The following is a 24,934-nucleotide window of genomic DNA, read 5'->3' as shown; positions in this document are numbered from 1 at the left end:
GGGCGTGCTGGTTAATGGACACTTCGGATAAAGTATCGGCAAGAATAAGAGACAGTAGTACTTAGAAGGTAAAGAGATTAAGAAAAGGAGCCCTCATAGACACAGACCACAGCATGGCAATCACCAGAGGGAAGGCGGGGCGGGGGCAGGCGGAAGAGGGTGAAAGGGGGATCCGTGGTGATGGAAGGAGACTTGACTTGGGGCCGCGAACACATAAATACAACAACATACAGATGATGTGTTACTGATGTGCATCCCTGAAACCTATACGATTTTATCAACCAATGTCACCCCAATAAATTCAATAAAAAAGAAAAAAAACTTAAAGTGCTATTCCTCCTCTCCAGGATCTGCAAAATAAGCTTGCTTGATGGACAGGCTCCTCTCTCAGAGTGGAAGGAGCAATGGCCTGCTACTCGGGGCCTAGGGATGAGACTGCCTTCTGGATGGCTTCTACCTCAACTCCAAAGGCATGCAGAGCGAGGTCTGTGAAGTGAAGACCTTGGCTCTGACCTTGGTAATTTCTTATTTAAGTGAGTTTCATTCCTTACAGCTCAGGCTCTGAACCACGTACTGAGGTCTAATAAGTAGCTCAGAAATCTATAAATCTCATACAAAGTTTTATGTTGACAAACTTACAACCTAATTAATCATTGCCTTTTTCCCTGCCTTGTATTATTCACAGGTGTTCCTAAAAAAAGTGCTTTTCAACACAATTCTATAAAACCCCAAAACTAGTTAGTATTTCATTAGGTATAAGTAATTTTGACTTCTGATTTCTTCAATTCCTTTAGTTCTTAAAAATATTTGAAAGCTGGGCTCATAAAGCCAGAAAAGACTAATTGTGTTTTGTTACCCATATTCTTCCATTTATCTGGATCTGGCAGACCACTAAGTGAAGTCACACATATTTTGTAGCACATGAGGGCACCCCATTTATGAGTGCAGGGGTGTTCACTTTAAGACCTTAAGACCTTATCTTTGTACATATGTCTATACGAGTATATCTATAGACAGACTAGGTAAATAGGTGTACATGTGTTTACATATGCACGTAAATAGAATGATAGTTTTTGGTATGTGGTCATGAAATGTCACGTTCTAATCAAGTCTGTGTATCTTACAGCTTTCGGAGAGTTGCAAGTAACTCCCGTGAGGAAGTGGTATTGCATGAGGAAGCTACGGCCAGGGCTGCTGGTGGGTGAGCTCTAGACTGTGTGACTTAGACACACGCCCCACGTGAAAACACTTAGCGAAATGCCACTGTGTGCAAGGTTCTGTTCTTCACACTTTAGCAAATAAGACTTTAAGAAGAGATCCTTTTACAGGCCGAAAAGCTGAGGCTTAAGGAGACTAAGATACATCCAAGTAGGGTGATTATAGTTCATCATCTAAACCAGAACATTCTGGAGAGTGAAGGGAGGCACTACCTGGATAGGGAGCCAGGACAGGAAGGGTAGCACGAGGCTCCTGGACAAACTAGAACGCGTGTCATTCTACCTGAGGAGGAGGGGCAGGCGAGACTCAAACCCAAGCAGGGCAACCCCAGAGCCTGGAACGTTAACCACCAAGCTCGACTCAGCAGTCCCTTCCTCTCTCAGGGAACTGGGAATAGGGGAAATAGGGGAACTGGGAATAGGGAATAGGGGGCTGCCGAACCAGAAAGCGTTGAGGTGCGTGGTGTGCAGGTAGTCAACCACGGGTAAATGAGAGGGTTGCGCCACAGGCAAACACGGAATCAGTGGGACTAGTATCATGCTGGGAACACGGGGTTCCAAAGTCAGCATGGGACGTGAACACTGAGTCCAGTCAAACTGTAGAAGCTTCACAAGGCTCAGCACCGCGAGAAGCACCAGGAGAAGCAGCTCCTCCTGCGGGAACAGCAGATTCCTGCACCTCATCTCTTGCTCTTTCTCCTTCTGAAGGGCTGCAGCTGGATTCTGGTGAGTTCCATGAGCATGGCATGTAATGTCATTGAGTAGCTCTGAGGAGAATAAAATCAGTGCTCCGGAAGTAATGGTAAGATGACCCAAGAACGGAGGTTAGGACAAACCACTCCGAGAGAAGAACAATGTGAATAAAGACACTGGAACCTGGAAAATGCCTAGGGCATCAGGCCCTGGAAAAGGTGTAATCAGGGGTATCCGGCCTTTTGGCGTCTCTGGGCCACACTGGAAGAAGAAAAGTTTTCTTGGGCCATACACTAAATACATTGCAACATGTAATCACAAAAGAAAACCTCATAATAATGTTTTAAGTAAATTCACAATTTTGCGTTGGGCCACATTCATAGCCATCCTGAGCTGCGTGCAGCCCACGGGCCACAGCTTGGACACCCCTGGAAGTTGAAGACTAAGCGTTGAACGTCAGCTCAGGGAGCTCGCCTCTCATTCTGGAGCCCGTGCGTGGCAATCTGCCGTGTGAGTCAGATCCAGCCAGGACGCATTTTCTTATGAAAGCCACTGCCTCGCATCGGGAGCTAGTCATCGAAGGAACCGAGGTTGGCCCCGCAAGGAGGTGCCCCTGGCCTGGAAATGGTTTTAAGGGAAGATACGGACTTCTGATTGTTATGTTATATCCCTTGATGCTGGGAGTTTTGTGGGCGATGGGGAGATTGCCGTGTACATAGAAACCTGTATCATTAAAAAATTACATTTGTAAATTTTACCTATCTGCTTAGTATTCAGCTTAAAAGCATCTGTCCAGGGCAAAACACCAGCTTAGGGTGGCATGACCCTGAGCCCATGCTCTCTCTCTCTCACTCTTTTCACACCCTCTCTCCTAACCAGAGTGTTCGAAATGTGCCAGAGCTGAGTCTTATGGGCACAGATGCCAGAAACAATTATTGTTGGCAGTGGTGAGTCACTACAGGTTTTTGTGATTTGCTCTGTTTTAACAATTTTTTCCTGACAGTTTTCTGTGAAGCAGAGAAAGTTGAAGACCAGGGAATGTGCAGAAAAATTCTGCAATAGTTTAAGGATGAGTGGCACCCAAGATAGTTTCTAAATATAGGCTGGCCAACATTTCTTCGATGCTATTCTCCATTATACAAGCTTGCCGGAATGGCTTCACATAAAGTTTTAATAACAAAAGAAACTGCTGAAATAAAAATTACAACAGCAAGAAAGGTGAGAAACTCTCCCAGCAGGAAAGCGTGTCACCGTACTCTGACATACGTCATCGTCACCGATGGACCAGGCTGCACACCCCGGCTCTGCCATCATTCATTATCTGAACTTGGGCAAGACACTGGGTCTCTCGAAGTCTCAGCTTCTAGCCTGGAAAACGGAAGTTGTTCCTGTCGCTGACACCGGGAACTTCAACAGCTACACACTCAGGGTTCCTGGAGAGATTTAAACAAGGGCAGAAGTCGAGCTGACACACAGAATCCTAGGACATTTGAGGGTCACAGACACTGGCTGCACACCTGTCAGCCATGCACGGGCAGCGGTCCCCTGCCTCAGACGGGGCTCAGTCTGACCTAGACCGATGAAGGGACCAACAAAAAAAGCCAGTGGTTTCTACCTCGGGATCAAACTTCCAGTCCCAGCTGTGCCTATGGGCGCTACCTTCTCCACAGCCAGAACCTAGTCCAGCCTCACATGCCGTGTGTCCTTCCCAGGGATGCATTTGTCCCGCCTCTGGACAGCCCCTTACCTATGTATTCCAGTAGCCTGACCCTGAGCCCACGCCCTTTCTCACTCTTCTCACACCTCTCTCTCACCGGAAGCCAGCGCTGCGTGGTCCACAGTCCGCTCGTTCCACGGGCAGGCGCTGCTCCGTGCAGCAGCGCCCGGCAGCCCAGCGCGAGCAGGCCTCCCACCAGCGGGAACGCGCTCAGGACTTTCCTTCGTGCCTGAGGCCTCGTTCTCACGACCCCCAGAGACAGCTACCCGGGCTCGCTTATTGGTAAGCCACACAAATAATAACTGCCTTGCAGAGTTGCCAGGGGATTAAGGAATAAAATAGGATCCCATATCCAAGTACGTCACTCACTTCAGTGGAACTCCATAAACACTGCTCTCCTTCTTTCTAACGCCGTGGGATTCTGGAAAGAGTCAAAAGGCAGTGCACTCTGGGTAGGAGGGCAAACTCAGGAGCTGCTAAACTGTCTGGGCTCCAGCCACAGTCCTCCCAGCTCTGTAACTTTGGGCACGTTATTTAACCTCCGTCCTTCCATTTGTCAAGGGGATGATGGTAGTAGTATCTGTCTCACGTGGGCGGTTGCAGAATTAAACCCGATGATGCACACAGAGCACTCAGAACAGGACTCGGCACTTCAGCGCTCCGTGTTAGCTGGTGCTGCTGCTCCGACAACCCTCCTCTCCTTTAGATCAGGGCGGAGGCACCGGTGGCGTGCGAGGTCCACACGGGAAAGGCCGCCTGTGCTCCCCTCAGCTGTACGGGTAGCAGTGCCGTCTGCCCTGGCATTCTCAGGCCCATCTGTGTTCAGAGCTGCACTGTAATCGCTCTCTGTGTGAGGTTCCCGGGGCGACCGTACTGACGACCTACTGATGAGAATAGCTCAAAACGACAGAAGTTTATTCTCGGGCAGTTCGGGAGGCTAGAAGTCCAAAACCAAGGTGTCGGCAAGACGAAGATTTCTCTGAAGGATCAAGGAATACGTTTTTCTAACATTTGCTGGCAACCCTCTGCATCCCTGGCTTGTAGACCCCTCACTCCAGTCACTCCCTGCTTCTGATGTCGCATGGCATCTCCCTGTGTCTTCACACGGCTGCCTCTCTCCGTGCCTCAGCTGTGCCTCCTCATCTCTCCTTACCACAACACCCCAAAGACCACCTCTTAACTCGATTACTTCTGCAAAGACTCTATTTCCAAATCAGGTTACATCCTGAGTACCAGGAGTTTAGACCTACGAAATACCCTTTGGAGGAACATAACTCAAGCCATAAATTACCCTCTCATAATGCACATTTACATGCAAATCTCATAATTCTTAATAAGAGCTTTTCAACAGCATCCCCCCAAAACTTCGGAATACTGTGTAAAAATAAAAACTAAATAATTCTGCAACGATGAAAAGGGTACTTAGTAACACTGACACTTAAAGTTTGCTATAATCACACAAGCTGCTTTTTGTTGTTAAAAGAGAAAAAAGGTATAAAAAAGTTTCTGTGTTTTAGAAACAACAATAACTTTAAAAGCAAATATTATGGGTAAGTGTTGCTACAAAGCCGCAAGAAAAGAACAGTCCCTAAAACTTGGTATGGAGGACACTCCCCACACGCCGTGTGTGTGTGTTCACATGCACACGTGTGCACGTACTTTACTTGCCTCTGTGCCTGTGGGGAAAATGGAAATGGTCTGAAATCAAGCAAAACAGATGGCTGAGTGGGCCTCGTGAATCTCATCTATCTCAGGGAAGTTTAGAAGTCATTGCAACATGTTTTCAAGAAAAATCTGTGAGTTTTTAAGCTTCTGCACTTTGTCCTGTCTATTTCAGTGCAGCTCAGAATATTTACTGGTGAGATCTTTGAAGTCCAGCCTCTGAGAAAGACTTGCAACCTCAGTGAAACTGCGCGGGAGCCTCCGCCCAGGATGCTCTTCCTCGTGAGCCAGACCCACGCTGCGCACTGACACGGCATGCTTCCGTGCCTCGAGTTCCACTAGTTGTATTTCTGAGTTCTGTAAAAGTTGAGGCAAACTTTTGTTTTCTAAACAAAAAGTTTTCTAAACAAAAAATAATTTTGTGTTCACCAGAAGTGCTCACTGTTCTTAAGAGAATGTTGCATTAAGCCTTTTATAAAACAATGAATGTTTTGTGAATATTTCTACTATAGAAGCATAAATAATGGTTGCTCCTTACATGAAGAGCTACCTGCCATGTGTGTTACAAGGACTGCCCGTCACGTGGGTAACGTATTAATGTGAGAAGCCTCGCCTCCCTTGGAAACATTTTACACACGAACGCCAGATGAATCTTCCTGTGACAAGATTTCCCAATGGTTTCTGACTGGCACCAAGGACGTCTTGTAAGCTTATCCCCAAGCCCACAGGAACTTTGGATACGCTCAGTCATCCACCTTGACCTTTCGCTCCTTCGGTCTTTTCTGCATAGGATTCCAGCCCTGCTGTCTATTCCTGTCCCCATCCTTAGCATCCTCTGTGGACTGGCTGGCATTTCCTGCTTCATGTTTCCTTGGATACTGGGTGCCTATGCCGTGCTTACTGTAGCATGCACATAATAATCCCTCCACTGTGTGAATACCTATGGTGTTTACTACCCCCCATTTGACTTCTCCTATTTTCTTCCTCCTACAATAGCTATCTTTCCCACAAGTCTTCACTATGTACCAGTTCGATCATTTCTGAGGGTCATAATTTATGGACTTTCATTGTGCCCGTCCATGCCTGGAATACAGCCTGTACTCATTGCAATCGGAGAGTGGGTGCAAGGTCCGGCACACGGTCCAGGCACAACGCTGCGCTAGGTACCGTGGGCAGCGTGAATAACACCCGGTCTCTAGCTCAGATGTAATCTGCTGGGGAGAAGGGAGAGACTCGAGCGAACATAAAAAGGAGACTCTGAGAAGGGCAATAAGGAGGCTGTAAACAATGGGAGGGCAGGGGACACGAAGCAGACTAGGTGGCTTGCAGTAGTTACAGACGAGGAGAGGCTTTGTGGGGAGGGTGGTGTTTGGAATGGACCGTGAGAAGCACTTAGAATCTTAACAGGCAGTAGAGGAAGCCACTGTGGATGTGGAGGCTGAGCATGAAATCCCTGCGCGATTACTCCCGTTTTGGTAGGAACTGAGCCTTAAGCAGTTGTAAACAGAAGACGGTAAACCTAACGCTGGTGAGCATGGGCAATGTCTTGAGGACCGAGTCTGGCTGAGAATGTACAAATTCTCTGCTTTGGTCTCAACTTTGTAAGCTAGGAGGTTCTGGAAGAGATTTTTGTTTTGATTGGTAACACTGAGTTGTTGATACTGCAGTTACACTGGGCCTGAAATCCTACATTAATTGAAGAGCAAAGGCTGCATTCACCAAACTCAGGAGCTTGCCACGTTACTCCCCGGAGCCATAAATCAGAACAAACCAGCACACAGGTCACTGCACTTCCTCCCAGACGTCAGGGAATTTCACCTGAATCTAAGAAAAGAGCAACAGCGAGTGTTTGCAGCAAGTGCCCACGTTTTTCACAAAGTAGTTACAAGCATCTCAAACCAGATAGATTGTTAGGTTTCTAAAAATTACTTAGAAACCCTCATAGGAATCACGGGAAAATCGTCTTTGGAGTCACAGTATGCTGTGTCCACTGGTCAGGAGGACTTCTTCAGTCTGTTTTTCTCTGCCTGGTTCGGTCTGTTTCCAAGCCTGTCCTCTACGATTCAGGAGACTTTTATTGCTTTTGCATATGTGTGGCTCTTCTGAATTTTTTTCTGATATCCAACCTAAATCTAGTTTCTCTCTTACTCTATTTCACCATACATGTTCCAAGGCTGCCAAGTCACAGGGGCCTGCATTCTAATTGCTGAGATTTGAAGTTGCTCTTGATTTCAGTTTTCTTCCTTTTTTTTTTTTAATCCATTAGCCACATTCTTTTTAGCTGCAGGAGAACAGATGTTGAGCTTCTAATAAGAAAAAGCATGAGTCTCCCAGGAAAACACCATCTCCTGCATCTATAAGCAAGATCAGAACAGAGCTGAGATTCTAATATTTGACTAAATTCTGCTGAGGGGATGAAAATTGCATGGTTTCTTTTGTGTATATTTGCTAATGTTTTAGTCTAAAATAAATGAGCAAGGGCTTCTTAATGTTGAAACATATACCTTCCCAGCAGGAGCAATAAACTGGGCTTCATACCAAACCTTGGAAATTCTCTCCTGTGATGAGTTTACCGTGCCTGTGAGCCTGACCTTTATTATTTGCTACATACAGAACAGGGAGGAATAAAGGAGAGCATTATCATTCCTAAATCATACGAAGTGTTCTCCGTTCATGCCATGTCATAGAAAAATAAAGTTTAAAGTGCAATCAGGTACTTTGATAGGAAACCTCAGTCTTTGATTACTTCTGAGGAGGTGTATGCATTAATGTCAAATCACTTGATGTAAAAGCCCAGATTTTTCTATCAAAAAGCAGCTTTTATAGAACATTAAAATCAGATAGATAAGCAGTTAAATGCCTTGGTGCTTTGTAACTCTGGACCCCTGGTGTGTCTTCTGATGAATACACGAATGATTGACAACCACATTTTGAAACCGACTAGAAATTGGCTAGAATCACGGATACTGGATCATTTCAAGACAGTGGCATCTAAGTCAGAGTCAGGAGTCAGAGAAGCCGTTTTTAAAGCTCTTAATATCTGATCTGTGTTTTCATTTCTACTCTTTACTTACCCCAGCACCTAACACAGTGTCTTGCATAGAGCTAATACTCAACAAATAACGTATTTTTACACCAAAAGAATGAGAGATGAAGAAGCAGAAGCAGCAGGGACAAAAATTTCTTTGAAGAAATTTGGCTATGTAGGGAAGTGGTAGCTGAAGGAAACATTGGAGGGTCAGGAGAAGGTGCTCTTTTTTTTCTTTTATGGGTGGGAGACGTCTCAAAATGGAAAGAAGCCAACCAGGACTTGGGCATGATAAGAAGGAGGAAACAAGAGGACTTGTAAGACTATTGTTTGGGAGTTGAAGGGGACCTCTGATAGACTGTGGACCAGCACCCTATGACTCGCTTCTAGGGCAGCACCAGTGTGTTGGGCAGTAGGGCCACCTCAGGATGCAAAGCAGTGAGTCCGCCCTGGGCGCTCAGCTCTGGCCCGACAGCTGTCCCTGAGAGGGCAGCAGACCTACAGAACAAAGGGCTCGGCAAGGTGGTCCCTAGAACATGACAACTCTGTCACACAGTCTTCAAAAATAAGAGAGGGAATGTGCCACGTCCTCCCCAGAACCTCGATGCTGAAATCCAGCTTAGAGACGCCCACAAAGGCCCCAGCATTGGGGATGCATTAGGGCAATGTGACCAGGCTTTGGGACCCAGAAAGAAGCAACATAGAAGCTGATTGAGTGTGGAGGAATGGTTGGCGGAGAGGGAGGTTATAGCTACTATGTCGAAGCATTTCTTTAAAAAACGAGACTGGACCATTGCTATTATAAATAAAGGGATTCACTTAGACTCACCACTACCACTATTATTCCAAAAGAATGATTGCTAATGTAAAAGAATCAAATTTATTCTCTGAAACTTTGGAGAGTTAGAACTAGTTCAGGGATAGAAATTCCAATCAATGTTAGGAAGACCTCAACAACAAAGAAATTCCTGAGTTATGTTCTTGAAGCAAGAACAGGGGAATAAGTGTATAACACACTATTAAATCATCTTAGACCCACTATTTTCCACAGACAAGTTATGTGGCCCACCTCTACCCCTTTGTTCATACAGATCAATTTGCCACTCATCAATACAACTTCATTGTTTTAATAGCAATTATAGCTAACACTCATTATATTCCAAGCTCTGTTCTAAGTGCACTATGCATGTTGACCCATTTCATCTTCACAACAACCCTATCATCTTTATACAGTTATTACCCCCACTCGACAGATAGATAAACCGAGAAACAGGGAGACTGACCTGCCCAAGGTCACCCAGAGAGAAGGTGGCAGAGCCCTCATTCAAACCCAGGCATTCAATTTCCAATGTCCATTCCCTTCAAGTGCTTCTGTCTCCTCTACTCTCCTACCCTTTCCTAGCCTCCTCTCCCCCCCATGACAGCGGTTCTCAGACTTTAGTAATATTTTAGAGTGACCTGGAGGGTGCCAGAACAGTGACGACCGAACCTCACCCCCTAGTTTCTGATGCAGAGGTCTGGAGAGGGGCCTGAGATTCCACCAAAGTCACATTTCTAACAGACTCACAGGCCCTGCTGCTGCGGCTGCTGATCCTGCTGCCCCGTGAAGCTCGCTTTGAGAACCACCAGCTCTAAGGAATCACTGTCAGTAGAGCGTGTGACTACATAATCGGGAGCTGAGTAAACAGTACCCATCAGAGGAAGGCTATGCATTCCTATCAAAGAAACACAACAGTCCAGCCATTTAGAGAACAACGTTGATTTGTCTGTTGTACAAGCACCCAGGGCATCTCACATGAGGAGCATCACGTGCACGATACAGAATGGGTCCCTTCTATTGTCCCACCGCTCTTTAGGACATTATTTTCTACATGGTCACAGCTGGGACTCTGCCACGTGTAGGTTCTCCCAGGTGGGAATGGCAAGGTGCGCCCAATCAATTAAGGTCCGGACCCAAAAGTGACACATGTCTCTTTTACTCACATTCCAATTGCAAGAATTAATTCATCCGACCACAGTAACTACAGGGGAAACTTGGAAGTATTCCATTATTATGCTCAAAAATAGAACATCGTGAAAATAAACCTAGCGGTTAATATCCAATCCCCACTACACATACGCTACTCTCTCCCTTCCATACAGAGGACTTACCCACGTAACTGCCCCAGAGAGTACAATACAGTCTATATTCTCCTAGGATCTAAAGCAGCCAGGAGTTGCATACTGGAGAGACGCAACAAATATGATTAATCAAATTACCCAGAGTAAGGTATTTAACTTCTGTATTTATTTAGTCACCAAAGTATACTAATGATAGCTGTCCTAGCCATCTTAAAGACATACTATAAAATATAATTATGGAAAAATAAAAAAAAATATTTTAATAGCTCTTGCCTGATGTCAGGCAGTTTGCTAAGCATTTTACTTCAATCATTTATTTAATTATCACACAAACCCCATTTCAGGTAAGAAATCCTGATTTTTTCAGGCAAGGAAAGGAAACCATATAAATATTAAATGATTGTTCCCAATCACACAGCTATGGATGGGCAGAACTGAGTTTTGCACACACACAGATGTGACTGCACGTCTTTGTTTAAACTATTACTGAATCTTCAGAGACATAAACACGATAACAAATTATCCAATGTATGGACTGAGCCACCTTTCAAAGATAAGGAAGTTATTCATGGCATGACTGTTTGGTTTGATGGCGCTCCCTAAGTGAATGCTGTATAAGAGTCTGATTTGGAGGCATTTAATCCATTCCTTCTCCAGCCTCGCTGAGGGCCAGAATTATCTGGGGAACTTCTAAAAAAAAAAAAAAAAAGCCCTGTCTGGACCTATTCCAGACCAATAAATCAGCATCTCTGGGGAGAGGACGAGGCATCCATATACTAATGTATGTTTTAATTGTATGGATCTAACCGCTGGAAAGGATTCAACTGACGAAGGGGCGGGCCTGCTGGCCCAGGAACCAGGCAGCTGGTTGGTAAAGAGCAGGTGCCAAGCCACACTCCATAAGTAAGCTTTCATCCTTCCCGTCTTTAAACCCAAGTGTGTTAGTAAACGTCTTCAGTGTTTCCTTAAAGCCCCAAATGCTGGTCAGCACACATCCCTTCGTTCCGATCGGTTTTCTTTAACAGCTGGGATTCTGTGACCTTGTCTCCACACGGTGACACCGGGGCACAGGAAGTTCTTTTTGTAAGGCCAAGCGAGACCGCGCCCTGAGTTCCTCAGGGTGACACGGGGCACGGCCAAGTGCCGATGTTGTATATCAGTGCAACAGCGATCCAGCAGCGTTCTGGATCAGGTTACACCCTGGTAACCCCCTGGGGTGTCTTCAAAGCCCACCGACAATTACAAGTCATTTCACGTTCACATTGTCATCTCTGCCATCCATTCCTCTCCAGGGATGAAAGGAACGTATTTCTTTGGGAAGAACAAAAGACCTAGTGACAAACACAAATTCTGAAGTGTACCCTATTTCAATATTTGGACTGTAGTGGAGTCTATCAGTTGCTCTTCAAAACCCATCCTCCCTGTCCTCCCCCGAGACAGAGCCCCTGGGTCGAGGCTGGGCATGGGAAGGCACAGAATCAACACCGCACCAGAGTTGCGGGGGACCCTGTCACCAAGTGCCGGCCCGTGGAATGAACGTAAGCAGAAACAACTTGTGAAGTTCCTGGGAAGCCACCTTAAATTGCGGGAGTAAGCGTTTTTATTTCTCTTTTCTTCTTCCTGACGACTGAAGTGAGGGTACAACGACCGGGCCCCCCACAGCCACCTCCGAGGGAGAAGCAGGTGAGGACGGCAGACGAATCAGAAACAACGATGGCCTGGGTTTCCATTCCCCGCTCCTTCACGCACGACATAGGGGGATTCTGTCTCTTGCAGAGGGACTCAGTCCCAGAGAATACCTGGCCACTTAAAGGAAAACTCACAAGGGATGAGCAAACTGCGACAGAAACATTTACACAGTTAAAAGCAATCGTTTAAAACTGATACGTCAGGATGAAACGGAATATACTTTCCCCCCCTTGGTTGCTCCTTTCGGGAGCAGTAATGGGGAGAGAAAAGGTGCAATTCAGAGCGCTCGCGGAGGGAACCCAGAGAGTTTGAAATCACTGGATGCTCGAACACACTGTTGCTAGGTGACTGTTGTCTGCCAGCCTGCTGAGGTGTGTGGGGACCTGGAGAAAAGCATAAGTAGGAGTAATGTTTTGTTTAAGTTTACCCCTTAATGATGATGCTGCGTGATTATAAAATGGTGAGCACTGCGTAAACAAGCCAGAAGAAGAAACTAACATTTTTTTTTCATGTCAGATAAAACAACTTTTCTTCTGAGCAAAAATGACAATGTCCAGAGGGAGGAGGGGGTGTCAGGGCCGTGGTGGCGGCTTCCTCGCTGACCCCCGGGCACAGGGCGCTCGCAGAGAGGTTCCGGGAGCAGCTGCCACAAAACTCAGTTTGACCTTGTGACCCCTGCCAGAGCCTGAGTCCCTCCGGAAGAGAGGGGTCGGGGCTGATGGTCCTTCAGCCAAGGGGAAGCCAGGCCGATTCCGGTGACAGTCTCCTGCCACATGTCCTGGATGTGCTGCACGTGGGAGCTGAGGGGAAGGCAGACCCAGAAGTCCTCGTGACAGCGGAGAGAGAGGGAGAGGCCGGGTCAGCAGCAGCCAAGAGCCCCGCGAGCTGCCGGCTCAGATCAGCGGCCACCTCCCTCGCGGCTGCCGCGGTTGGAGACTCCCCCTCCTCCCCGACCCTCTAACCGCCCTAACCGGCTCTCTGCCCAAACAGCTGAAAGCTTCCACTGAACGCAAGGAGGGATATTTGTCATCATAAAGGTCTCGAGAACGGGGATCAAGTCGGCCCCAGCAGAGGTGAAAGGACGTGGAGGGAAGGCCCAAGGCCCGAGCCCAGGGAAGCAGAGACTCGAATGGGAACACCGCCCAAGGAGCAGAGCCAGGCCTGGGAACGCGGGCTCGCGCGCACCCTCTCCTCCGCCCCTGCGGCTGATTACAAGGACCCCAGAGCTGGGGAGACCACAGAGGTGGAAGGACGGCCACGCCGCAACAGAAACATCTGGATCGACCCTTCCACTAGCTCCTACTTTACCTGAAGCCTCAAACAGGACTCCGACCCGTCTAGGGGAAGGAAACACGCAAGGGCATCGGTCCGGAGCACCTAGAAATGTAGGTGGGATCAAAGCAAGACCACGTGCGGGCTGGGGGACCTGCGGGTCTCTTCCCGGGTCTGCAGGGACTCCAGGTTCGGGATGGAGGACCACGCGCAGGCCCCGGTGGTGTTTCCAGCAAAGCCTCACTGGTCTCCCGGCAGGCAATGGGGTGTGCAGCGCTGTAATTATTAGTATTTGCTTTTTTTAAAAAAGATCGGTTCACACACCCCGAGTAATAATTCACCTCCCAAGGATTTGCTCATTATGTCGTTACTCCATCCCTCTGCTCTTTCAAAACCTGATCTCTGTAGCTAAGCATGAAATCATCTCCTGGAGTTTCGGGAGCAGGTCTTTTTCTATGTGTGTGATTGCAAACAGAAACTCCTTATTCAAGAAGGAAAAGGCTATTAAACCAAGTGAAGGTCTTTTCTATGTTAAGGTAAAAAAAAAAAAAAAAAAAAGAGGAGGAGCATGACTGCTCCCTGCGGCGAGGCCACCGCGGGGCTGTGGGCGACGCACGGATCCCTCGGCCTGTCCTGACGGGCACGTTGCCGGCAGTCAATATAAAAGTCAATTTGTTAATAATCTCATTTGCAATGTGTTTGGTTATTTTTTTATTATCTGCTTATTGTTTTGGAGTGCCCGGGCTTGTTTTCTAAATGAAATTCAAATCAGTTATTACAACCTTGGGCTGTTACATTGCGAGGTGCTGATTTGAGAATTCTCGATCCTGACGCAATGGCTGTGAAGTCCACCCGTGGCCGGAACGCGCACGGCCGCCTCCGTGGGCACCCACTCTGGGGCCTCGGTTCCTAGTCAGCGGCCTTTTGGGGGAGGAGTTGAGGCCGGCTGTGTTGAAAGAGAGTCCTGTATCTTTTGCCATTCCCACTATCGCCTCCCTACCTTCTGCCATGCCACGATCTGGACCTTTTTCTTGTATAGAAACATACTGAACCACAGCGCACTGCAGAAATCTCAGCGATTCTCTCTCTCAGCCCCCTCCCAAGGCTTAAGTTGTCCCAAAAGCATCCCGATTGCCTCCGTGACTACAAGACACATAGAAATTACCACCCAGCACTCTGCACACACCCCAGCATTGCTAGGAAGTAAGGCAGAAAAGCCATATTGAGTCATCTTATTGGATGTTATCGAGAAGCAAAATGAACTCATTATTATTTCCTTTCTTTTCCCAAGGATTTGCAATTCCTGGACGAAGCCTGGATGACATCGAAAGGCAACCCTTTGGAAAGTGGCCTATGCTTCCCCCATTCCATTTGCCCTAAGTGTTAATTGACTTCGAAAAGGCAGTACATTATCTTTTTAGACAAAAGAAAAGGAGAGACCTGATTTGTGAACAGCAGCATCCTACAGCATCAAAGCGTTGTTTAAATCATTGCCCAGCAGATCTGAGAACAAAATTATCCAGGAGAGTGAGAATGGATTTATTTCAAAAAAGGCAAAACAGCCTCTGAACGAAAGGGGGCCACTGCCATCTAGCGGTGGAAGCGGTGGTAGCCAGCCGTGAGCTCAGCCAGCCTGGCCGGGACTTTTCCTGCGTGGTCCCTGGGCAGAGGTCACCTCCACCTACCCTTCGTTCTAACAGAAACTTGGTCAGGGTGGGGACGCATGGTCGTTGGGAAAAGCAGTTCTCTCCTAGCAAGATGCTTGCCTGACAGGTGCAGCAGAGCTGGTGTGGGTGCCTGCGTCGTCGCGGGAAGCGCCTTTGCTCTGACACTCCCAGCATCCCATGCGGTTGCCTCTAGACCCCTGGACCTAGAATCGCGCACCTATAGCTTCCCACACTTTTATGATATTTCTTCCTTACAGCATAATTTAACATTTCCTTTAAAAAGGAAAGGAAATTTTTGCCATTCGCCTAACTGAAGTCGTGATGATGTTCAACATATATGAAATTAAAATAGCCTAGAATAGTATGAAAACAAAAGTAACTGCAGCTGTTTAAAAAGCCAGAAGTGGAGACGGTGTGAGACTCATAGAACTTATGCGGATGCAAGGCTAAGAAAAACAGGGTATTGGTGTTTCCATCAATACAGAAGCCAGGTACAGCTGGAAAACAGGAGTTACTACAGTATGTTATTGGTGGCTTTGGACATGCAGTTGTTTAATGTAGAATGTAAGTTTAATTTAGAAGTAGAATGTAGTCCACAGGGAACACTGAAAGACAAAGTGCCTTTGTCCTGCTCTCAGTCTTGAGGAAAGGAGTTTCAGGGAACTGTAATTCCAGTCCCCACACTTTATATCATTATTTAGTGGTTAATTAAAATTCAATCTGTGACTTTGAGCCAAAAAAGCAGTATTTCCTCCCACTGTGTCCATAAAATTCCTATTTTAAAGGACTCCAGTTTTCCTTCAGTTTCACCAACACTGTCTCAGCAGAGAATAATAACCTATCACATGAGTCTTGTCGGCGTTATAATTGACTTCATCAGACTAAAGGAAGGAAATGGCACCAACCAGTAATTATCATTGAGAATGACTTTTAATTTGAAACATGTGTCTGCAACTATTCAGTGGCTCTGCGATACAGGAAAGCAGTAATGCTAGTGTCTCATTTTTAAAAAATTGGAATAAATGACCTTTATAATCTCTTTTCATTCCAGGAGTTCTAGTTCTATTACCATATAATCATGTGGTTAAAAATCAGGTACGATCTAAAATAAAATGATAAATAAATACGGATAAATAAATGAATGGTGTAGAGCCAAACTTTTACCCAAGACATTCTCTGATCAGAAAATTAGTCATAATTAATTACTGTGTTAATATGGGGGAATCTCTCTATATAATAATTTATGATATCGATATGGATAAAATTTATCCTAAAAAACTTTTATATTGAATATATTCATATTTTTGATTCCGTAGTTTTATAATGAGGAATCTAGACACAGATTTTCTTTTATTTACCCTTCTTGAATGGACTCACTAGCCTTCCATGATTTAAGCATTGGTATCTTATCAGTTCTGAGAAATATACAGCCATCATTTTTTGAAATAGTGTATCTCCTCGTTTTCTGAGTTCTCTCCTTCTGGAATGCTGACTAGACAATACCCTACACCTTCTCACTCCGTATTCCACAGTCCTGAGGTCTCATGTTTCTCCTCTCTCTGTCTCTTAGCACCTCAGCCTGCATAACTTCTCCAGCTGTGCCTTCCAAACCACTGATTTTCTCTTCTACTGTGTCCAATCTGGTACTGAATGTGCTCGTTGAGTTTTTAAGTCAAACCATTGCATTTTCCATTTCTAGAAAGTCTGTTTGTTCATATCGGCTTAGTAATTTTTATTATCTTGCTCATTATTCATTTTAACATGTTTTATTTCTATAAACACATGAAACATGCTTATTTTCTGTGCATTCTCTAATGCTATCAATACCCGAAGGCCATTTGAACCTGATCCTACTGCCTACTGTTCCCGATAGCTCTCACTTTCTTATTTTGTTCCTTTGTGTTTGGGGACTTGGGCTGTAGGCTCATATTTCCTTGGGATAGCCACAGGAATTCCTTGAGAATGTATTGGATTCCTTCAGAGATCATTGTATTTTCTTCCTCCTAAAGCATGTCACACTCACATCATTTCAACCCTACTTGAGGAGCGTCCTGTGCCCAGAAGTTCCAAACAGACCCCTTTCCCTTCACACCAGGGCCAGACCTGGAGGGTAGGGGTTCCCCTGGCTGTGGGAAGAGTGGCAAGGTGAGGAGTATTGGTTCAAAGTTTTATTTCATCCTTACACTGAGGATACAGGGCTTCGGGGTCCCATTTTCATATGGGGTGCCTTTTTGAAATCCCAATATCTAGTAGGCCTTAGAGTTTTTCCCCCATTCTCCGTGCCCTGAAAGGACACAAAAACTAAAATTAGATCACCTCGACTGGGCAGCATTCTCAGAGTGGAAGTTGTCCCTATTCTTCCAATCGCCCAAGTTCTCGTTTTGGCCTAGGTTTTGCCTGAGAATTTCTCAATTCTTTACCAGAACTTCATGATATAAGAACGCAGGAGGTTTTCCATTGTTTTGAGCCAGGAGGTCTGTTAACGCACCTCGATGGCCTTACTGCTAAAAACAGAAGTTCATTTATATCGACTCTAAACAAAAACCTATAGTCCATGTATTGTCTTCTCTATGACTCTACTTCTGGCTCCATATCCCTTAATGATTTTACTGATCTTTCAAAATACATCGGGTTATGCCCTTTTCCCCTTTGACCCGTTCGACATCGGTCCCTTGCAGCAGGATGAAGGTGGGTCTCCCTGACGTATCCTACAATACAGGCGAATGTTGCCCACCTCTCCAGCCCCCTCTCTGCCAGCAGCGCCACTACCGTTATCACCCCCATTCAGTCCCCCGAGTCACTCTGGCTCTCTCTGCCCCACCAGCTCTCTCAAACCTTCCCACGTGCTCGCAGCCAGAGCACTGCTCTCCTAGTCTTCCGCCAAGTTTCGGTTTCTCTACCACCACCTGCAGAAAGGCTTCCCTCAGTCCCAAATCCAGGCTGAGTCGTGCCCTTCCGTGGTACCCCCAGGGGGCCTTACACCCAGTCACTTTCACAGCTTTTGTTGTCCTGTTTGTGTTTCTGCAACCCCCCCCCAACCCAGCCTTTTGAAAGGCAGATATATTGTCCTGTCCCATTTATACTTGGCACTTACCACAATCCCTGTAACATAACAGACACTCGATGAATATTTTCTATATAAAAATTAAGTATCTTTTAGCTTTTACTTAATTGTAAACAAAGGCATCATTTATGCCCGGGTATTTCTATGGGACTGAGTCACCAATTAATTATTGAGTAATACAAAAACATGGGGATTTGTATTCACGTTAAGGACATTGTTATCTCAGAAACTTATTTTTATCCTGAAAAAGCCATCTTTCAAAACAGGAAACACAGATCCGAAACTCAGTAAATGCTGTTGCCAGAGGACATCAAATCATAAAAGCTTTGGGGAGTGTACTCCTATTGTCTATGAAGAATGATTTAATTCCTTCATTATAATTCCTGCCGCGTTCAAAGGAAACAAGGTAAAAGACTCATCGGAAGGTCTTCCTAACTGAAATCTTAGGAGACGGTGGTAATTTGACATTCATTAGAGCAACAGCTGAAATGATTAGAGGCAGACAGACCCTAATCGAGCCGTGTCTAAGCAAAGGGAGGAGGGGCGGTGTGATGTCCTTGCAGGTCACATAAATATCACCTCCGCTCTCCTCTGGGCCCGCCGGCTCTTGTTTTCTTTCTGTTTCTGATCCGTTGCCTGCAGAATGTGTGCGGTGTCCTTTGTTCTCATCAGAATTACACTCAGTTTGACTTAGCCAGTATGGTCCACATGCTACAAAAAACTCCGTCAGCTACAAGACTGCAGGTTAAACCGCACCACCACTGGGATGTTTTTCTTAAATGTGGAAGTAGTTAGTCATCCATCCATCGCTTTGATTTTGATGAAACTGAAGCAAAGCGGTGATTTATAGACATGATATAATTTTGCACAATGGACATTGATCTTTATGCCAAATGAAGTGTGCCAGGTTGTACATATCATAAACCACATTCAAAATATCACAAGAAAGTAGACGGGATGTTTTAAAATCATAAAATCTACTGCTCAGAGTATTGAAAATCCACGATGTTATCAGTGACGTGGGGGTGAGAAATGCAGCCTTGGACACTCTTGGGTATTTTATTCTTAACCTCCCGGGAGGCATTTGCAAAGGTAGGAAAAGTAATATAAGCAAATGTCTTAGGTTTCTACTCATTAGTTATGACTTGCGAGAGACCCCACTGAGCTCTTCAGAAAGCTTCAGAATTGTTACTTAAAACTCCTGGGTTAAATTCAATGGTTAGGCTTTTCCAGATTTCAGGTATAATAATATTTTATAATAAAGGTCCGTGAAACCCCCTCTCTAAGAGAGGAATGCAGTTCTTTCTCTCTCTCTGACGGTAAGCAGTAAACTCCTCTGTTTATAGGTGTTGTTCTCAATGCATCATGATTGCATTGATGTTGAACAGCAACCCAACATAATCTTAATGGAATTCCAGTGTAAAGACAAAATCAAACAAATACATATTTAAGTGGCTTTCCTGGGTTCACCAGTGACAAAGGATGAATCAGAAACTATTCTAGTGTCTCCATAACTTGTCTCCTATTCCTGAATTTTACCCTATAAATATGTGCCATCCTATTGAAGTATAATTGATGTTTTATTTTTTTTCCCTTGAGAAGTAACATGCTCTTGCATGACCATTGCTCTCTCCAAGGTACTTACATCGGGTCTAAAAGGGTCTCTGGTTCTAGCCACGAGAGTCTCTTTAAAGGGAAGCCTGCTCCCCTTCGAGCTGTGCGCACGGTGGGGAGACCCACAGAGAGCAAGGAAAACAAGCTGCTGAAGTGGGTGTTGACCTGGATACGACACTGAAGCCCAAGGGGCACTGTGAGTGGGAGCAGAGCCAAGTACAGGGCGGTGACTTGTGGCGTGTCATGAGGACCAGCCTCGGTATCGATTTTAGTCACTTTGCTGACCTAAAAGAAGGATAATATTGTGAGTATGTTGAAATGTGCTGATGATACACAGTGGAGATGTGTAGCCCATACACGGCAGGGAGACAATAACACTAGCAATGACTTAGGTAGGCAAGAATTAGAGGCTGGGAAGTGCCTCGTGCAGTTCGATCTGGGGAGAGTCTGAATGAAGTTCATCTAAAGGGCAACACAGAAGAAAAATAAACGGCAGCTTCGATGGGCCATAGTTTTTCAAATTGTTTCCCTCAGAAAACTAAAAGAAGCTCTCTTCTATTTTTGTGTTCCACACGTTGAGAAACAGAACACTTGTAACATTGGCCATCATTCTGTGCAAAGGGACAAATGATGGAATATCGGTAGTGTGGGGAGATTCTGGGTTGCGTACACACTCTTGGGAAATATTAAAAAAAAGTATAAAAGCGCTTGAGCCAGGCAAGCTAGATGCACTCCTCAGAATGATAAAATTATACTGTAGATCCAATTACTATGTAACGCCATGGAAGACGTTTCCGTTGACAGAAAGCACAATGGAGGAGAAAAAGACTTCCACCTTTCTCACATTTACTGTTATAAACAAAGGATGAAAGCAAAAAATAAAAAACCTCCACTGAGAAGCCCATGGCACATTGGAAAGCTCCTCTTTCCAGCGTGAGATTCGGACAGGGGAAGAGGAGCCAGAGGTGTGGGAAGAAACACGAAACACGACGAGCCAAGAGGGAGAGGGACGGGTGGGTTTCTGTCTCCTGGCCTCGAGAGCCAGAGTCCCAGATGGGCCGCGGTTTGATTGACGGGCAGATCAGCCCGCACGTGGCTCTCAGAGCCACTCTTGTTTGGAGAGCTGTTTTTTCAGAAATGTCTCAGCATCAAGAGTTGTCTTACAGTCGTTCCTGAGGGCCAGGGGCACCGAAAGCCACATGTGTTCCTTAGCTATTAAAAAAGGAAGCTAAAACCTTCATTCAAAAATGCTTATTTTCCTGGCTGGCGTAGCTCAGTGGATTGAGCTCGGGCTGCAAACCAAAGTGTCGCAGGTTCGATTCCCAGTCAGAGTACATGCCTGGGTTGCAGGCCATGACCCCCAGCAACCACACATTGATGTTTCTCTCTCTCTCTCTCTCTCTCTCTCTCTCTCCCCTCCTCCTCCCTTCCCTCTCTAAAAATAAATAAATACAATCTTTAAAAATTTTTGTTCAAAATATTTTGTGCTGGGTCAAGCGTGTACAGACTACTTCAGGAATCATAGCCCGCGTCAGAGGAAGAAAAAGGAGGGGCAGCCTCCCCTGGCGCTGGAGCGCCAGGAGCAACACCTTCTAATTAGAGGGAGAGCAGGTAGAGGGTCTTTATCCCTCTCACCAGCCCCGTAGCGTCACTTGGATATTTTTTATCTTCCTAATTTTGCTGCATGGAAGAAGGGAGCAATGACGACAATAATAATAACAGTAAATGTTTTTTGAGCTCTCTACATGGGGCGGGAAGTAGGGTGAATAAAGCTGGAAATAGGGGACCGAGAGTGGACATCTTATAATTGTGACTCACTTCCCCTTCGCTGTGTCTCCTTCAAAACGGTGAAAGGGAGAAAAATCGGGAAAAAAGAACGGCTAACGCAATAGCTGAAGCAGCACGGAGACACCTGAAACCCCTTACTTGCTGAGTCAGAAAGGAAAACATAATCCACCATTGCATACGTTTAGTGTTAAAACATGTGGATAAGGTCAAAAATCTGGATTATTGAGAAAATTACCAGATTATACAAAAGAAAGTTCACTTATTTTAAAATGTGTGTGTATGTTTTGTTTACAGTTTGTCTTTGTGGTGTGAACAAACAGTAGTTGATCATCTAGCACACACCTATACAGCTCGTTTGATTTCAACTGCACACCCACTTGGTGGATTAAACATTCTTAGTCCTGTTTCATATATAAAGAAATTAAGATGCACAAAGTTTAATATCCATAGCAAAACAACAGTACAGGTATCCCTGCTCCTTGAAAGTTTGCATTAGGGCCCTCCCCTTTCATGAATGGCCTACATCAGTACCTGTTGTTGCTAACTGAAATAAATCCAAAGAGGATTCTCGTTGTTATGGCAAAAGCAACAATAGTGTTCAGCGTCTGGTTTGCAGGAAGGCATGAGAGAGTCAGCCGCACACCCGCAAGGGAGGCCTCGCTTTACTGCTCGCTACTGTCATTTTGAGTGTTCGGTGTTAACTGGTATTTTTTGGTAGGTTACTTTGTGGGCCTATTTTTCCGTGCACAGCCACAGAGCCAGGGTAACTGCCTCTTCACTGTAGGGCATTTCGGCTTCCGGAAGGGTTCACTGAGGAACACTCTTTTTTACAACAGCAAAGGCAATCTGTAACTGCCAGCGCCAGGACTCTACACTGGGTCTGTTTAATCCTAACCAATTTCTTCTTATCCATTTCTAATCATTCTAATTTAATACACAAATGTTACCAATGTTCAAGTTTACAATAATATCAATGTACCAAGATGTTGTAAGTAGAGAAATACATGATAATCCATGAAATTAGAGAACAATTCTAGAGGGATTTTGACTCGAAGGGAAAAAATATAGTCTATTTGGTAAGAAGAACATATTTTGTGATATGTTTAAACCCAAATAACTCAAGTTCTTTCTCCCCAGACTTTTCCTCCTTACACCCAATGTCTGTCTTCTTTTCATTGATTCTGTCGGACCTGTTTCAAACATCATTTCTTTTGACCCACTTGAAATCCTAACCCTTATGTCGAATAAGAAAATGTGCCACTTAAAGCGCTAAATCGCCATGCACCGTGTCCTTTCATCCATGGTTAATCTCATGCAGAGAGCAGTGTTTAGGCTCCACCCCCTCTTCCGAGCACCTATCTTCACCCAAGGAAGTGAGGGTGAAAAGTACAGGAGAAAAGAAGTAAACACTAATTATTTGGGGCTCGATCTGACCCACATCTGCATGGCTTCCTACAGCTTTTAGTGACTCTCATTTCTTCTCCTGTCCTTCCTTTCTGCATTCCCAACCTCCCCACTCTGTACCACCAGGAAAAAGAGGGAGTTGAAGAATTAAGTGAGAGAAGAAATAAAGAAAACTGAGAAGTTAACTGGAAAGCAATTAGTAAGTTTGTCAGCAAGTCGAAGGAAAGGGAAGAAAAATGGAGGGAGGGGAAGAGGGAGGGAAACCCCAAGAGAAGGGGTTTTGACCTTGACAGGGTAATAGCATCCTTTAAAGGGTCAGGACTACTCCCCTGGAAACCCACATAAATACAAGAATTTGTAAATAGTCACAAGTGCACACAGACCTCTCTCCAAAGCCCAGTCATTCATAGACCGAATCTTTGTATTACGATGTGCTATAAAACCAGTCTCTGAATGAAAAATCTAGCCGAAAGGTGATTCTCAAATACACACTGACTGTCGCCTTTGGCATATGGGAGCCTGCTATACAGAGACTGGGATGTACAATATGCAGGGGAAAATTGAACGGAAAGCACAAAAAAAGGCAGACCACTAATAGCCACCCAAAATGCCCCAGGGACACTCTGGGGCCCTGACCCTGCCTGGCATCACGCTGGCACGTATTGGATTCTCGTGAGACCATTGAGTTCTTCCATAAAGAGCTGGCCCCAGCCTGCTTTTCCCTCCTCTGCGGGGGGCTGGAGTCGTCGCTTCGCTGTGAAGAATGCAATCTGCCCTCCAACTGGCAGCAAAGGTGAATTGAGTTGTGCTCTTTCTTCTATCATGAATAACGTCCCCCTGATGGCTCACTGTGAGGCCAGCACTTCCGGCCTCTGCCTCCCCACCCATCTGTCAGCATCTCGTCAACGGGGAGAGGGGAGGAGGGGGGCAGGTTGCCTCCGCCAAATGGAGTTCATCCAAGAACTTCACACCTAGCAGTGTGACACCTGGGACAATGCTGTTTCTCAAGGAATCAATTGAGAATTGGCACACCTGAGGTTCTTCACGCAAAGCTATGTCCAAATACCTTTCTCCGATGTAACATTGCATCGGGTTAATGCAGGAGCTAGTCTTGAAGTGAGCGAGTGCGGATAACACTCATGACAAGCTGCTCTCCCTGGCGAGTCTAGTAAAATGATCCGGGAAACAGAGAACTACACGAGTGTCCCCAAAGGGCTCATCCGGCCGACAGAGCAGCAGCTGGCCCCTGAGAAGCACATGCAGCAGCTCCCCATCGCCTCCTCAATAAGGGAGAGACTCCTCTGACGTGCCCTCCGGGTCCCCGGCATCTGTTCGCGCTTCTGGTTTGTTCCGAAAGCTGGTCCCATTCCTAGCTTCTCTGCCCCCCTGTGGGACCAACCAGCTTAGCCTGGGCTTCCACCACCTTGCTTTTAGACCAACCCTCAGTTTGTCCCTTCTGTTATCTGTTGCTTTGGGTGTTCCAGTCCCGTTCACCACCATCATCATTTTCTCATATTGAAAGTCATCCCCCGAGGCCTAGCGCCAGGCCAATGCCAAAGAAACCCTCCTCGGAGCTCCCCGTCCCCACCCCGGGAGAGGGCTCTCACGCCCTGCCCTGAGGGAGGCGCCGCACAGGCTCTGGGTCCCGGCGAGGCTGAGCGGCTTGGATCCCAGCCGTGGGCCGTTAGAAAAGTCGCCTGCCTCTCTGGTACTCAGTTGTTGTTGTTTTTTAACCCGTGAAACTGGGACAGATGATGGCCTTTAGGCATATTGCGAGGGTTCTCCAACACATCCGCATACTCCATGTTTCTTTCTGTAAATCCGATTTGCGTTCTTTCCAGTATTTTTCAGCACATATATCATCACATACTGTCCATTCTGTGGTCGTTTATGTACACGTCCGATCTCCTCTCCACGATAACATCGCTCAAACGTCAACCTACTGTGGAGGCCTTGCGTGACATTCCCGTGTCCCCACGCCATTCGCTCTCATCCTCT

The sequence above is a fragment of the Phyllostomus discolor genome, chromosome 8 (genome assembly GCF_004126475.2).
Source record: "Phyllostomus discolor isolate MPI-MPIP mPhyDis1 chromosome 8, mPhyDis1.pri.v3, whole genome shotgun sequence".
In the NCBI taxonomy this organism is placed as follows: Eukaryota; Metazoa; Chordata; class Mammalia; order Chiroptera; family Phyllostomidae; genus Phyllostomus; species Phyllostomus discolor.
The sequence above is the reverse complement of the archived record's forward strand: the minus strand, read 5'-3'. Positions refer to the sequence as shown.